The sequence below is a fragment of the Protopterus annectens genome, chromosome 8.part0 (assembly GCF_019279795.1).
Source record: "Protopterus annectens isolate FY-2018-M chromosome 8.part0, PAN1.0, whole genome shotgun sequence".
NCBI classification, from domain to species: domain Eukaryota; kingdom Metazoa; phylum Chordata; order Ceratodontiformes; family Protopteridae; genus Protopterus; species Protopterus annectens.
Window position 1 is genome coordinate 489,621,883 of NC_056741.1, and position 15,021 is coordinate 489,636,903.

A 15,021-nucleotide genomic window follows, 5' to 3' on the forward strand; every position below is an offset into this window, starting at 1 on the left:
ACACACACACACACACACACACACACACACACACACACACACACACACACACACACACACACACAATATTTTCAGACAAAGCCTTCTGCACCCAGGATGATTTCCCTTAAGAGCACACAGAGAATGCACACTCCAGGTCGAGGGCTGGAGTTTCTCTCCAGGCCACAAATAATACTCCCACTGACCACTATAGAGCTGAGTCTTTAGCCGGGTGTTCCAAGTGAAGTCATCCACCACTGTCTCTGTGAAATCAATGCTCACAGTGTCCCTGTTCAAAGTAGCTGTCACACACACACACTCTTTGAGATTTGATTTTCTCTCATACACACACACACGCACACACACACACACACACACACACACACACACACACACACACACACACACACACACACGCACACACACATTCACACCTGAGAAAGGCTGGCACAGCTTAACCATTCTGCCACCTCCACACAGACTATAAGGTAGATGTGCTGCCACCAGAACACCTGAAGCCAACTACATTAAGGCTCTTACCAGGGTACCCATTTACATTTAGTAAAATTAATACTTATACAAATGGTAGTGTTTAACCAAGCAACAAGACTTTCATGAATGTAGAGCCACAGTGCCACTAAATAAATGCAATGCTTTCAAAGGTTAAACATTTCCTAAATGTCCAGCCACAATGAAAGGTTTAAATATATTTAATAATAAATAATAAAAAGCATGAAAATACTGGCTATCTATTTGCAATAAACATCAGAGTTTCAATAACAGCAAATATATAAAAAAAAACACAGATAGAAAGCCTTAGACAGATACAGAAAAAAGAACAACATTTAGATAATCTCACTATATTTTTTAACTGACTGAAGAATTACTGTTCCCTAGCTTCTGGTCACATTTATTTTTTGGCACTTGGTTTTCTTGTTTGTTTGTTTACTGTTCCCTAGTTACTTACTAAAGCAAGGCAAGATGAAAGTTGATGAGTGTTTTGCCAGGGCCTAAAACAGAGGGCACTCATCACATTTATCACTAGTATTCAAATTATATTTTAGTGCTGATTACAGAATGACATCACATCTGGTCACCTGACTCTCTGGTTCCCACACTGCCCTGTCGCTAATAACTGAGCCAGGATCTGGGAACTGATGTGTCACAATACACACATATAATTTTAGCTAAGGTTTATTATAGCATCTGGGTACTGTAAAACAATTCAAACACTTCCACCCTTCCTGTAGAAACTAACAAGCTATTCTCTGGCTCCCCAGGGTAGCAATTAGTTCACCACTAGGGACAATAGAGCAGGATCCCAGCCCAGGCTTTTCAAAGACATTGCATCTCTGGGTGCATTCAGATCTGTGAGATAAAATCTTTATTGCTTAAACCAAATCATTTAATTTCAGGCTACTTTTCTTAAGGTTAGCTGGGCTTAGCCTAACCCCTTCACTTCTAGTATCCTCTATTAAAATATATACATTTCAACAGTCACAACAATACACTCTGACATACATGTGATTTTTTTTTTGTCTAGCAGGACCCACTGTTGAAACATTTTTAACACAAGCAACTTTACAAAAGCATTTTTAACACAATCATCTATACAAATCAGTTTGATATTCAAATGACATATAATTCTTTACAAAACTCCAGCTAGCTATGCTGACATATGTTATACATGCATTGCCCTACTCCATCTGGCACAACCTCATATCATCACAATACACTATCATTCTTCAAAGAGAAAGTAGATGATGGGACTGATACCCACACATTTACCCTACAAACAACTGACCTTGCTCTCCTATAAAAAGGATATATGGCTTGAGTAGGGTACTGGCAAGGCATATATGGTCACAAAAGTAAGTTATTTTGAAACTCTTTTGAATGGTATGAATCCTATTCTCTGGTGCTGATAGTGTTGAAAGGTGGTGAGAACGTTTTTTTTTTTTTTTTAATCCAGTGGTATTTAATTTTAACTCATTTTTTTTCTCTTCTGTTTGACTACCTGATGTCAACCTATTTTTCATACACTATTGTTTTTGAATTTGTAGAAACAGACAAAATTCCATCTTTTAATTTACAGCACATTCCAGGTACAAAAGAAGGAGAAGCACTGGCTGTATGAGGAACATACTCATAACAATCTAGACATTTATCATCTGTTTTATCATTACACTGGAAACAATCATGCAGTTTTTCACCACCATTCCTGTATTGATAAATAGGTGTTTCTCCCATATAAGAAGACAGACAATCAGCCCCTTCTACAGTATTTTCACATCAGGAATATTAATGGCACTTTTCCTACTAGTCTTTGATCACAAACTTGTGAATGCTTAACCCATGAAAAGAAATAACACTTGGAACGTTTTCCAGAGGGTCAAAACAATATATGTGAGTGGCTCAGATTACTTATACCTCTCTAAATATTTATTAACAACTCTGAGATTGCAATCCTTAGGTGAACAGAGTCATAAAACTTCTTCTGAGAGTTGCCCCTTTTGATGAGTTAAGCCCTTAATGTCTTTGCTATCAAAGAGATGGAGATGTCCTTGTAAAGGCCACATATGTAACATGCTCTGATGATGTTTTTTTATACCTGTATGTTTTTCCTACATTTAAAACCGTTCCTGGTTGATGATGAGTTAGAATTTTTCCTTGTACTTTAAATGCACTCCAAATACTGTAATATGCATTGTAACACATCAATATGCTTTTAATTGCTGTATCAATATATATATATATATATATATATATATATATATATATATATATATATAAAATGTAATTCTAAAAGTATGCCTTTTATACAAGCCAAATTAAAGACAACCATTTGCTATCTAATGGAGGTCCCTGCAGTAGGAATTCCTACTTCCCTGAGGTGGACTATATAAATAAAGAGGAAGCATAGGGTTTATGAACAGGTTTTCAAATTCTGCTCTGAACATTTTTTCAAAAGCAGAATTTTACCAAACTAATGAAGACTGTAAGGTTTACATTCAATTGTGCTGAAAAAGTTTTAGTTAATTTGAGGAAAATGTTAAAGGTCAAATTCTTAATGCTAAAACATGGCAGTTAGAGATGGCTTATGATGTTGCTTACTCAAAAAACAATCAATTAACTATAAAACATTATTTGCTGCTTTTGAACCCAGCCATAAACAAACTATACAATAGAAGGAGGAAGCTACTACATGATAGAGCAAAATCCCAAAAAGGGAAGGCATCTCTGATCAGTATTAGCAAAAAACTACGGGCACTCATAAAATCGTCTAAGGCCAGCTTCGAGAGAAAAATTGCACAGGACACTAAGGATAATCACAAGGCTTTCTTTAGTTATGTTAGGAACCTGGGTGGGAATTCCCAGATATGCTCAGAATTAGTCCAAAATGACAAAAAATACACCGAGCCCACAGACATTGCCAACATCCTAGCTGACAGGTTCAGTGCAAACTTCTCCCCCCTCTCCCCACCAAAAGGGCAAATATCTATCCCAGCAGAGTGCTGCCCCCCTGACATCTCAGATGCTCAGGTAAGAGCCGCCCTCTCCAAAGCAAAAAACACAACATCAATGGGACCAGACGGTGTCCCAGGCTGCATCCTACATGAACTCCAAGAAGAGCTAAACCCAAACATAAAACTACTGTTCAATCTTAGCCTTACTACAGGATATGTACCCAAAGAGTGGCGTACAGCAACAGTGGTCCCTCTCCACAAAGGTGGTGCCTCAACGGATCCTGGAAACTATCGCCCCATAAGCCTGACTAGCTTGCTCTGCAAAGCTATGGAAAGGATCATCATGGACCTCATAAATAAAGATATTGGGGACCTACAGACACTGGATCCTACCCAGTTTGGCTTTGTTAAGGGCAGATCCTGCCTCTTAAACTTGGTCGATTTCTTTGAAACAGTCACCAAGGCCATTGACGAGGGAAGGTGGTCCACACAGCCTACCTGGACCTCGCAAAAGCCTTCGATACAATACCCCACTTGGGCATTATAGATAAGCTCACCAGCTTAAATATAAACCCTATGTCACTAGATGGGTTGCAAACTGGCTCAAGGACAGAACCCACATGGTTAGAATTGCTGGAGCCATGTCAGACTCCAAACCAGTTACAAGTGGCATCCCACAAGGCTCAGTCCTGGGACCTCTCTTGTTCGGTATATATTTCTCGGCGGTACAGGCCAACACGGAAGGACTGTGGCTGACCAAGTTCGCAGATGACTTCAAACTGGGCGCCATAATCAACTCTCCAGCTGACACAAGCATCCTCCAAAAGGGCCTCATAGAAACAGACAACTGGTGCCAGAGCCATGGCCTCAAGCTAAATGCCAAAAAGTGTATAGTGATCCCCTTTGGCAAAAACAAAGTGCCCGCAAATTACCACATAGGTGGTAATCCATTAAGTACAGAAGAAGTCATTAGGGACCTGGGGACCCAAGTTGATAGCAATCTCTCATTTGACAACCACGTGGCCAAAGTGGTTAGAAAAACATTTTATATAGCCCACCTAATCATGAAGGGATTCACATCTAGATCAGGGGAGGTCATCGTACCTCTTTACTCATCCCTCATCAGGCCCATAATTGAGTACACTGCCCCTTTTGGGATGTACCTTACCAGACACCTGCAGCAACTGGAAAGACCCCAAAAGTACCTCACCAAGAGGATCAAAGGGCTCAAACAGATGCCATATGCTGCCCGGTTAAAGAAACTCCAGCTCTACTCAGTGGCATACCGCCTGCTCAGAGGCGATCTGTACCTGACGTATAAAGCCATGTCCAACCCAGAATTAATGGACATGCTGCACCTCAGAAAATCCAAATCCCATCGAGCTACGCGCTTGAGAGACTTGAACCTCAGCACTGAAATAAATAGGACATGCTGGAGGGACAGATTCATAACCCAGAGGCTCCCTTCACTCTGGAATAAAATCCCAGTCCAGGTTAGGCAGAGTCCCACATTGACTCCCTTCGAGAGGAATCTTGATGAGTGGATGGGAGATTGTAGGTTTACTCCGGCTATCACTTCTGTGTCACTGTTAGACAGAGGCACAGTATACTAACCTCAAAAAAAGGCATAGCAAAATTAATTTAAAATGGGTGGCGAAAGCCAAACACACTCTGGCTAGGCTTATAAATGCCCTAGGGCAGATAGCCTAGTATGAACCTATGAACCTATGAAATGCAGAATCTCAAATGTCTATTGACTGTAAATTAAAAAGGTAATCACAAGAAAAAATTACATGATTATACATAAATGGGAACATTATATGATGCCCATAGGAAACATACATAGAATAATGGAACTGAACAGGTTAGACAAGGTATGAAAATCACAACATTAAAGAATTTAGCTATACAATTGTCATTGGAGCAGGTTAGACAATGTATGAAAATCACAATATTAAAGTATTTTTAACTGAGATACTGGATAGCACAGAATATTATAGACATATATATTAAATTACAAATGTGGGATAATTAATTCCTTATCATAAATAGGAAGAATGCAAAATGTCACCTTCTCTGCTTGTCAGCTATATGAAATTCCAGTATGCTCATAAGCATCATAGCTTTACATGTTTCCAACTTAACATAACTCAAGTTTTTTTTTTTTTCCAGGAAGGAAGTTTGAATCTTAACTAAAGAAAAAGTAGCTTAAAGATAAGGCTATTGGAAAATCCACTTCAGAATCAAGATTAAGTTACAAAACACACTTATTTTGCTTAGTAAAATCAAAACAAGCTAGTTATCCATCCATCCACTAATTCAATCATTTATTGAATTATTCATTCATTCTCTTATATATGTTTTATGTGTTTTGGGATCAAGGGACATATGGAGCCTATAAAGCAGGCAAATTAATCCCGGGTAGGATGCCAGTGTGTTACAGGACATGCATGCTCTTGAGCCTACACACACACACACACACACACACACACACACACACACACACACACACACACACACATACACAATGTGGGGGGAAGCTAGAGATCCATAAATAGCCCAGCGTGACATACTGATTCCATACAGAATTTGAATATTGCATCTCCTGATGTCAAAATGCAAAACATTGAAACCAAAATATCTAAAATACTGGGTAATAACTCTATAAAACAACTGCACACAAAACATCAAAAACAGAAAAAAACATTTTTTACGAACTCCAAATATTCTTTTACCTCCATGTGCTCTATATTTACTACCTCTGAACTCCCCTAAACCTATATAAAAGGGATACAGTAAACAGAAGTTATCTTTTCCCCTGTTGCCCATGTCATGCAACCTAAAGAAGTCCATTGAACCCCACCAATTATTAAAATGAATGTGGCATCCCTACACAATTTTGATAGTATATTGTATATGTAATGGTGATATGTACCAGGACAGAACAGCCTATAACATTCCCTTTCAGTCTATATATAAATAAGACAAAGGAGACTTGCACATTTAAATACATGTATACTGCTTCTGTACAGTTGTTTTGTGAAGTTATTATTTTACCTGAAGATTAGAACCTCCTTCCTGAAAACCTTGTTTGTTAGGAATGGGAACTCTGCAGCACAAATGCTTCCTTATTCTTCTATGTGTTTATTTACAAAATAAGTAAATAAATGGACACATGGACCCAATTTACCCCTAAGACAGGTCACAATGTAAAGATAAATGCAGTGTTTATAGGCAAATTATTGTAGCCAATCAGCCAAGGAAACCAAAGTACCTACTGAAAATCAACACATATGGGTCAATACAATTTAACACAGGTGGTGACAGGAAGTCAGGATTTTATTTATTTATTTATTTATTGACATTTGTTAACCGGGTTTGTCCAAATGGACTTGTGGCCTGTTTTCAGTGGAGACCCAAGGAGAAAAGCTCCAGTAATACATTTTAAAACAAGTACAATTTTAAACAATATTGATATAATAGCAGTTATAGCAAAACGATTCACATATGTTGGGATACATGCATAAAGTTAAAGTAGCATTAAAAAGACGCTAAGTAACAATTTTACATTGATATAGTTCAATAGGTCAACAATGAATATTTTTTGTTTGTATAAAATTGTGCAAATGCATAGTAGACACATTGGAGAGAGAGGTGTAATAAGGTACTGAGTGTGGTCCTTTTGAGGGTACATAAAGGGAAGGAAGACTAGGTAGGGTCATGACAAGGGCAGGTTCTGGAATTGAGAAAGTAAGCTTTTAGTTCATTTTTAAAGTGTGAGGTGTGGGAGATTGAACGTAAGTCAAGGGGAAGTTTGTTCCAAGCTTGGGCAAGGGAGTGTTTGTAGAGTAGTTTGCCTACTGACCTATTTGGGTGGTAGATATGAAGTAATTGTTGGTTAGAAGTACGGAGGGTCCGGGATGGGATGTAGATGGAGACTAAGGAAGATAGAGATGGACAGAAGGAAGGTTTATAAAGAATAGAGTGTAGCATATGAAATTGATAAGATAGCAGAAACCGGGGAAGTTCAAGCCATTGAAGAGAGTTTAAAGAAATGCAGTGGTGTGAGTTGTATGGGGAGTTAGTAATGAATCTGGCTATTTTATGGTAAGTCTGTTGCAGTTTGTTTAGAGTGGAGGCCTGGATATTGGTAAGAACTAGGGCGGCGTATAAGAGGGAGGGGAGGAGGAGTGCCTGGCCCAGAGTAAGTCTAGATTCAGGGGTTAGGAATTTTTTGTTCCGATATAGCAGACCTAGTTTCTGGTTTGTTTTTTTTGATACATTGGAGTATGTGTAGGTTGAACTTGAGTTCGTCGTCGATAATGACCCCTAGGAGTTTTGTGTGGGTGTCAGGTTGGATATTTGTATTGTTAGAAGATGTAATAAAAAGGAGGTTTTGTGATGAGAAAGAGAACAGGTAAGGAAAAGTAAGAGTTTGTTTTTTTTGGGATTTAGGATCAATAGGTTGTGAGAGAGCCATTGTTCAGTGGATAGTAGGACCTGTTGGGTCAGGGAGTGTAGTTCAGGAATGTTATTTGAGATGGATATAAGTGTGGAGTCGTCGGCATACTGAATAAGGGAGGATTCTTTGCATGAGGTGTAAAGATCATTGGTGAAGATGTTAAACAAAAGGGGTCCCAAGAGGGAGCCTTGGGGAACACCAGTGGAGATGGGAAGGAAAGGTGAGGAGGATGAGAGCTATTTGACAGATTGTTCCCTGCCAGATAGGTAACTATTAAACCAGGCAAGTGCGGAGGAAGATAGGTGGAGATTTGCAAGTTTGGATAGTAGTAGAGGATGAGAGACAGTATCGAAGGCTTTGAAGAGATCTAGGAAGAGACAGGAAATTAGTTTATTGTTGTCTAGGGCCTCTGCAATGATATGAGTGAAGGAGAGGAGGGCAGTGGTGGTGCTGTGGTGAGGACGAAATCCATGTTGGGTAGGGGTAAGTAAGTGGTGTGTGAGGAGGTGACTGAGAAGCTGTGAGTGAATACATTTTTCTAATATCTTGGAGAGTGGGGACAGAATGGCAATGGGTCTGTAGTTTGAGGGGTCAGTGGAGTTTCCACTGGATTTACCCTTATCCCTTGAAGCTGTTAGGCAAATATCTTATCACTGTGCCACTGAGCTGAAGAATTAATTGCCCTCAACCTATGCAGTGATGGAGGAGTTCTACACTATAGCACTAAATGTTATTTTCAGGGGAAAATAAGTTAATACTATAGTATTCCCCTACAGTCCATGGTTACTCTTTTCAGTTCTGTAGCCATTGACAATTCTTTCCACATAACATAATACGAATAGATCACCTTAGTGAAAAAAGAAGGGACCTTCGTTCAGATCCTGTCCTGTGTTTCCTTGCTACACAGTTCCTTGGAATTCCCATGATTACTATTTTTGGAGCAAAAGTAGAGATTGCTTTAGTCCATGATGCTTATGAAGATTCTCATTTCCCCATGTTGTATATGATAGTGGAACTGGTGTATATGTGATGTATTTTTTTTTTATTTGTTTAGGTGTGTTTGTCCTCATGTTAGGAATGCAGGAGGTGTGAGAGTGCAAGGGAGCTTGTCCCACCTAAAGATAACTGTTTTGATCTATGCCATTACACCGAATGAGACAGACATGTTTGACCAGTTGTGATCACTTCTCTGTCATGGAGTTTACTTACTGTGATATAACTAATTGAGAAGTATCTCCTAGGACATCATCTACTGGGGAAATATAAACTTGATAAACACTTCCCTAGCATGAGATCCAGTCTTAACAGAACTTAGGAATTCACAGGTAAATACTAGATGACCAGTCTGCAGATGCTTACATGTCCAGCCAATAACCAAACAGTGACTCATGAATATTATCAAGGTAACCGCTTATGGGAAGAAGTCATGAATTTATTTGGACTGCAAGTTATCTATCAAGGATTAATATCTGTGTATTGGCAAAGAGAAAGAAATTGGGGGTCCTAAATGAAAGACCAGTACTGGTAGAGTTTTTAATAGAATCTAGAATGAAAGCTTGCATTAAAAGAGGAAAAATATTGGATGATAACTATAAGAATCAATCAGAGGAAGTTAGAAAGGATTTGGAAGAGAGAGACTGGAGAAGCAATTCACAAATAAACATTGGAAGGATATATGTATGTCTCCCAAATATGCAACAAAATTTAAAATATTTGGGGTTTTTGCTTGGAAATGTTTACATAGATATTTTTATACCCCAAGCAGACTCCAGAGAATTTTTTCTCAGGTAGGCAGTGTGGTGCGTTGAAGGAATTTAAGGATTCCCTGTGGGATGCACTGTTGGAAATGTTGGGTGGGCAGATTGGTGTGTCGAGGGAGATGATTTTTCTGAGCTGTGACAGAATCAGAATTTCCTAGATTTGGTAAGGCCTTGCTGTGTCTAATTATGCTAGCTGCCAAAAAAGCAATTACTAGAAAATGGAAATCAAAATCTAAACCAACTATAGTAGAAGTAGCGAATATAGTAACAGAGATAAAACAATTGAGATCTTTAAAAAAGGGTAGGAGCAAACTACATAGGAAAAAAATAAGATTTGTGATAACAATACATACAGGGAAAGAATGAGGTTTAAAAGAAGGCAGGACTTAAATGAGACATTCAATGCTTGACTGAAAATGATTGGTTAGATTATAAGTGATGTATAATGTTTGCAACTGGGAGTGTAACAGTATGGTTTGTGATGTAAACTGCTTGCAACTAGGATTGTGTCGGCGTGGTTTGTTTTCATTTATATAAATGTATGATTGCTTATGTCATACGTGATGGTTTAATAAAGATGTTTCTTTAAAAAAATAGACAGGAGTTGAATAATTTCTGTAATGCTTCTTAGGTAATATGATATATAGCAATATATGTAAAGTATAATGTTTGTTAATGTTAATTTATTAATACAATGTGATTACTTTTGTATAAATGTAAATTTGCCTGTGTCACAAGTGATAATTCAATAAAGGTATTTTAAAAAAATATAACCAGACAGTAACCATAGGTGAGAATCAAACTTTATACCTTGAGTCTGTGAGATAAGTACCTACCTTAACCATTATGCTGACCCACATCAATGTATTTTTACTGGGAGCTAAATAAAGTGTCTATATCATGTTGTCAAAAGACTAAAATGTCGAACGGCAATATGATTGTAAATGCCATACATCTAAACTGTTCTTGTGGGGGGCTGTGCCCCCTACACCCCCCGCTAATTATATATACCAACTACGAGAACGCACTACAGTGAGGAAAGGGCAAATTTCCTAATCCTCACTGTACCATGATCCTGCAACAACACTCTCGATGTACGGCATTTACGATATTATTGATGTTCGACATTTTCAAAATTCGATAATGTGAAGTAGACCTTAAATAAAAGCTTGTTAAGGATACACTAAGTGTTGCCAGAAGTGTCAAATCATTAGAAGCATGGGACCCTGAAATGCTTGCACGATGCACTAATAAACCCTATATCACCTTTTACACTCTTCATTCTGCATAAGAAAATTCTAGGTTATCCTTATTTGACATGCTCTAAGGAGTGAGGCAGCACAGTGGTGCAGGGAATAGCACTGTCGCCTCACAGCAAGAGGCTCTCCAGTCTGATTCTTGGCCAGGGTGCCTTCTTTCTGGAGTCAGCTTGTTCTCCCTGTTTTAAATGGATTTTCTCTGGGTAGTCTGGTTTCCTTCCACCTCTGAAAGACACGTAGCAGGCAGACTGGCAAATCTAAATCATCCCTACATGTGCAAGTGGTGTGCCTGTGATACAGGAAAAATAGCTTGGTAGTCTACTTCTGTTTGCTTGTTATCTAGTAAACTCTGTGAATGGTGGCAGCTATTTACCTGGTCACTATAGGAGCTGGAATTTACTTGTAAGGATGGATGGGAAGGAATTATATAATTATAATAAACTATGACAACTGCATCATGGGGACTGCTGCGCTATACTTTATCCTCTGTAAAATGCTCATACAGGTGCCTACCACAAAAATAAGTTCTATCACAGAAGTGCCTGGATTTAACAAATTACTGTTATGACATCACAATTCATAGGGTCATAGGTTAACATGAAGCTGTTGCGCCAGAGGAATGCTTACAACCTAGCCACAAAATTCCAAACTCACAAGCACGAGTATTTAATACCCAATTACAACCGTCTTCAATAATGGCTTAAGAGGCAAACCCACAGTGCATTTAATACCTAATTTTGACCCCTTTCAATGAGGGATGAGGAGCCAGATCCAGGGTGTAATTAAATCTCTCATGCATTCATCCAGGTTATGCTTACAGAAGGTCAGGGGAGCTACTTTGTTTTTCTCCAAGGGAACTGTATTCCATAATGGAGATTTGTATTGTGAATATGCAGGAGGTCACATAGTAATGGATCATTAGAGGCTCTGTATGGCAGAAAGAGGTCCCATCTCAAGAGTTTGTAGGAAACAGAAAATAGAAGGAGAGAGTGAGAGAGAGAGAGAGAGAAAGATCACTCTGAGGTGATCAGTATACCTTAAAAAGATATGTTCTTGATTGTCTTGTTAAGAAAATTCTGTGGTCTCTTAAGCTGAGTTATATGCTTGGACAATTACATATCAAAGGGAGTATTGTACTCTATAATGAGCCTGATGACAGGGGAATACAGAGGGATGATAACTTTATTGTACCATGAAGATATAATCCTGATAATCAGTCTGGCTAGACAAAAAAAATATCCAAATGACAGCAATATACTGTAATTAAAGGATAGTTCATTGTCAGTGAAACTGTCCAGTTATATGACAAGTGAGTCAACTTTCAAGAGATGTCACCAATCTGTTAGGTGTATGGATGACCTTGTTTGACAATGGACATTATGGTACATTTCCTGGCATTTCGTTTAAGGCCATGGTGTAGACACTATTTGTTTGTGCATGTTAGGTCCTCCTGTAGCACTCGGACATCACTTATGATAGAAGGTTATTCAATTTGATTATCTGCAGAACTTTGAGCTTGAACTTATAAAAGTTTTTCGAGCTGCTCATATCATCCATTATTCACCATATGATAGGACTAAAGACCTCCCATCCATAATATTAACTACTTTATTAAAGAAAATTCCATATTTTTCAACAAATTTCTTTTAACTTTAGGATAAATATGATAAAATTAGGTTAATGCTACCATGTGAAAAGTTTTCTTGAGTGCTTTTGCCACATTACCCAATAGCTCCTTATGTAACACATATCCCAGTGTGTATAACTTCGTAAAATAAATGTTTAAAATAAATTATGCCTCACATATCTGCTACTGAAGGCAAGAAATGCAGGCAGAATTTAGAAAATGATTTTCTTTCTTGCTTCAGTCTGCATTTTATAAAAGGACCATAATTTACTTCTTTTGTTTTGACCCAAGTAAGCAAAAGTTTTCTAAATTTATTTTTGTTTATTTTATGTATATATTTATTGCAATGTGATAACTAGTAAGTGGGTTGAATAACTGTCCTTTTTCAGCCATGGTCCTGGCTTCAAAGGAGCAGTAAATAAAACAATGTAGCATCAGTCAGTAATAAAATAACAACTCATATTTATGATAATTATGACTTGATGACAAAGATTAGCAGAATAATAGAACACATAAAATTCATGAAGAATAGTGGTATTAACAGACATTATTAAAGGAAGGTATATTTATAGCAATAACTGTGAGAAAATAGCTTCCATACACTAATTAATATTTATGTAATTTACAATAGGGATATAGAGTAGAGTTTTTTTCTGTGCACTTGCAAACTGTTGGGGTAATGTTTGTTATTATTGATATTTAACAGTAATATGGCACCTTATCCTGCATCCCCTTTGGACTTGAATTCTAGCAGAGTTTTGTGATCTTACTATTGTGGGTTGGTAATTCCAGGTGGCTGTGACAATTTTTATGATGGTTCATTCTCCTATAAAATGCCCCTAAGAGTTGACCCAGTAATAAGGGATCAGAAAACATATGTAGACAACAATCTGGCCTTTGACCAACATGTAGCTAAGATAATAAGAAAAGTCATTCTGTTTTATCTAACTTATAGGTAAGTGTATGGCAGCCTGGTTAGAGGAAGTTATAGTACCACTGTACTCTGCCCTTATCAGACCTATCATTGAATACCATGACCTTTGGCCTTGCAGGCTGCTTAGAGGGATCTTTGTCTGGCTTACAGGGCTTCCACAGATACAGCCCTGACAGACCAGTTGCACATGCACAAAACAAACAGTGCCAGAAACATTACATCAAGGCATATAAAATTCACTTGTGACATAAACAGAACATGCTGGAAAGACAGATATGTGACCCAAATGATCCCCCCACTATGCAATAGGCTTCCCATCTATGTAAAACAGAGTTCATCCCTGACGCTATTCTAACAAAACCTTGACAATTGTATGGAAAATCATAAATTTACCCGTGGTCTGGCCCCCATCTCCCTTATGAACAGAGGTTGTCAATAAGAAAAGGATTATCCTAACTAACACAATCCCCCTACAAATCCTTAGCTACATGCCTACTAACATGCCATCCCCTCCATAGTATACTTGAGACCCAAATGCTTTGGGGTGCGTTGCTAGACTTGTGAGAGCCCTAATTGTCATAAGCCTAGTAACAGTCTATGAAGCCATGAACTTATAGGGGCAAAAATGTAGGTCTTACGAGGCACAGTCCCTCCTGTTGAGCATTTCTGAATGCATGCAATGGATCTCTGACTTGTAGTTTGGAATTGAGATGAAGATAATGACTAAGGATCAGGGTTTTGATGGTTACTAAGAAGTAATAATCTCTGTCTTGTTCTGGTAGCCAGGGGATTTTTTTTCAGTACCTTATAGTGATGTATGTAATGGCTAGCTGAAAGTTCAAAGCAACTTATCTTCTTTCTACCACTAGCTTTTGGGAGTTTGTTCTAGAGCAGAAGATTGGGGGGAAGTGCATATTTGAGCTTGGGAATGAGTATGTTTTTGGCTAGGGACTGTCCTGATTTTGGTTATAGAAGATGTCTTATACAGTTGCAAAGCTTTAATTGTCTTAGTACCCTTCCAACTGTGAAGTCAGTGTGGTCAGAGAGAGAGAGAGAGAGAGAGAGAATGGTGTTGAGTAAGATTCCAAGTTTTTTGGGGGACTACATTATTATGTGCATTTTTTACCGTCATTGTAGTGAGATCTGCAGTCAGTTTTTTATAGTATATAATCTTGTCATTTTATTTTAATGATATCTCATAAACTTCACATTTTAGTATTCAGTTTTTCATGTTTGCTGATGTGACTGAGATATGCAGACAGAAATGCTTTCATTATGCATTTACTGTGATCTATGAAATAATAAATTGACAATGAGTATAATTCTGAAGCTTAAATGAGACAGAGTGAAATACTGACTCAGAAAATGTCTCACACTTTGCTCTCTTAAGTAAAGCATGATTAGTGTAAGTCCTTACACTATTAATTGTCTCAGCACACTCTGCCGGATTATGAGAAAAATCAATAATCAAAAGCCAAATACTGTCAGGTCTTGTTGTACAGTGCTTCATATTCTTTACACCCTATATCTGTA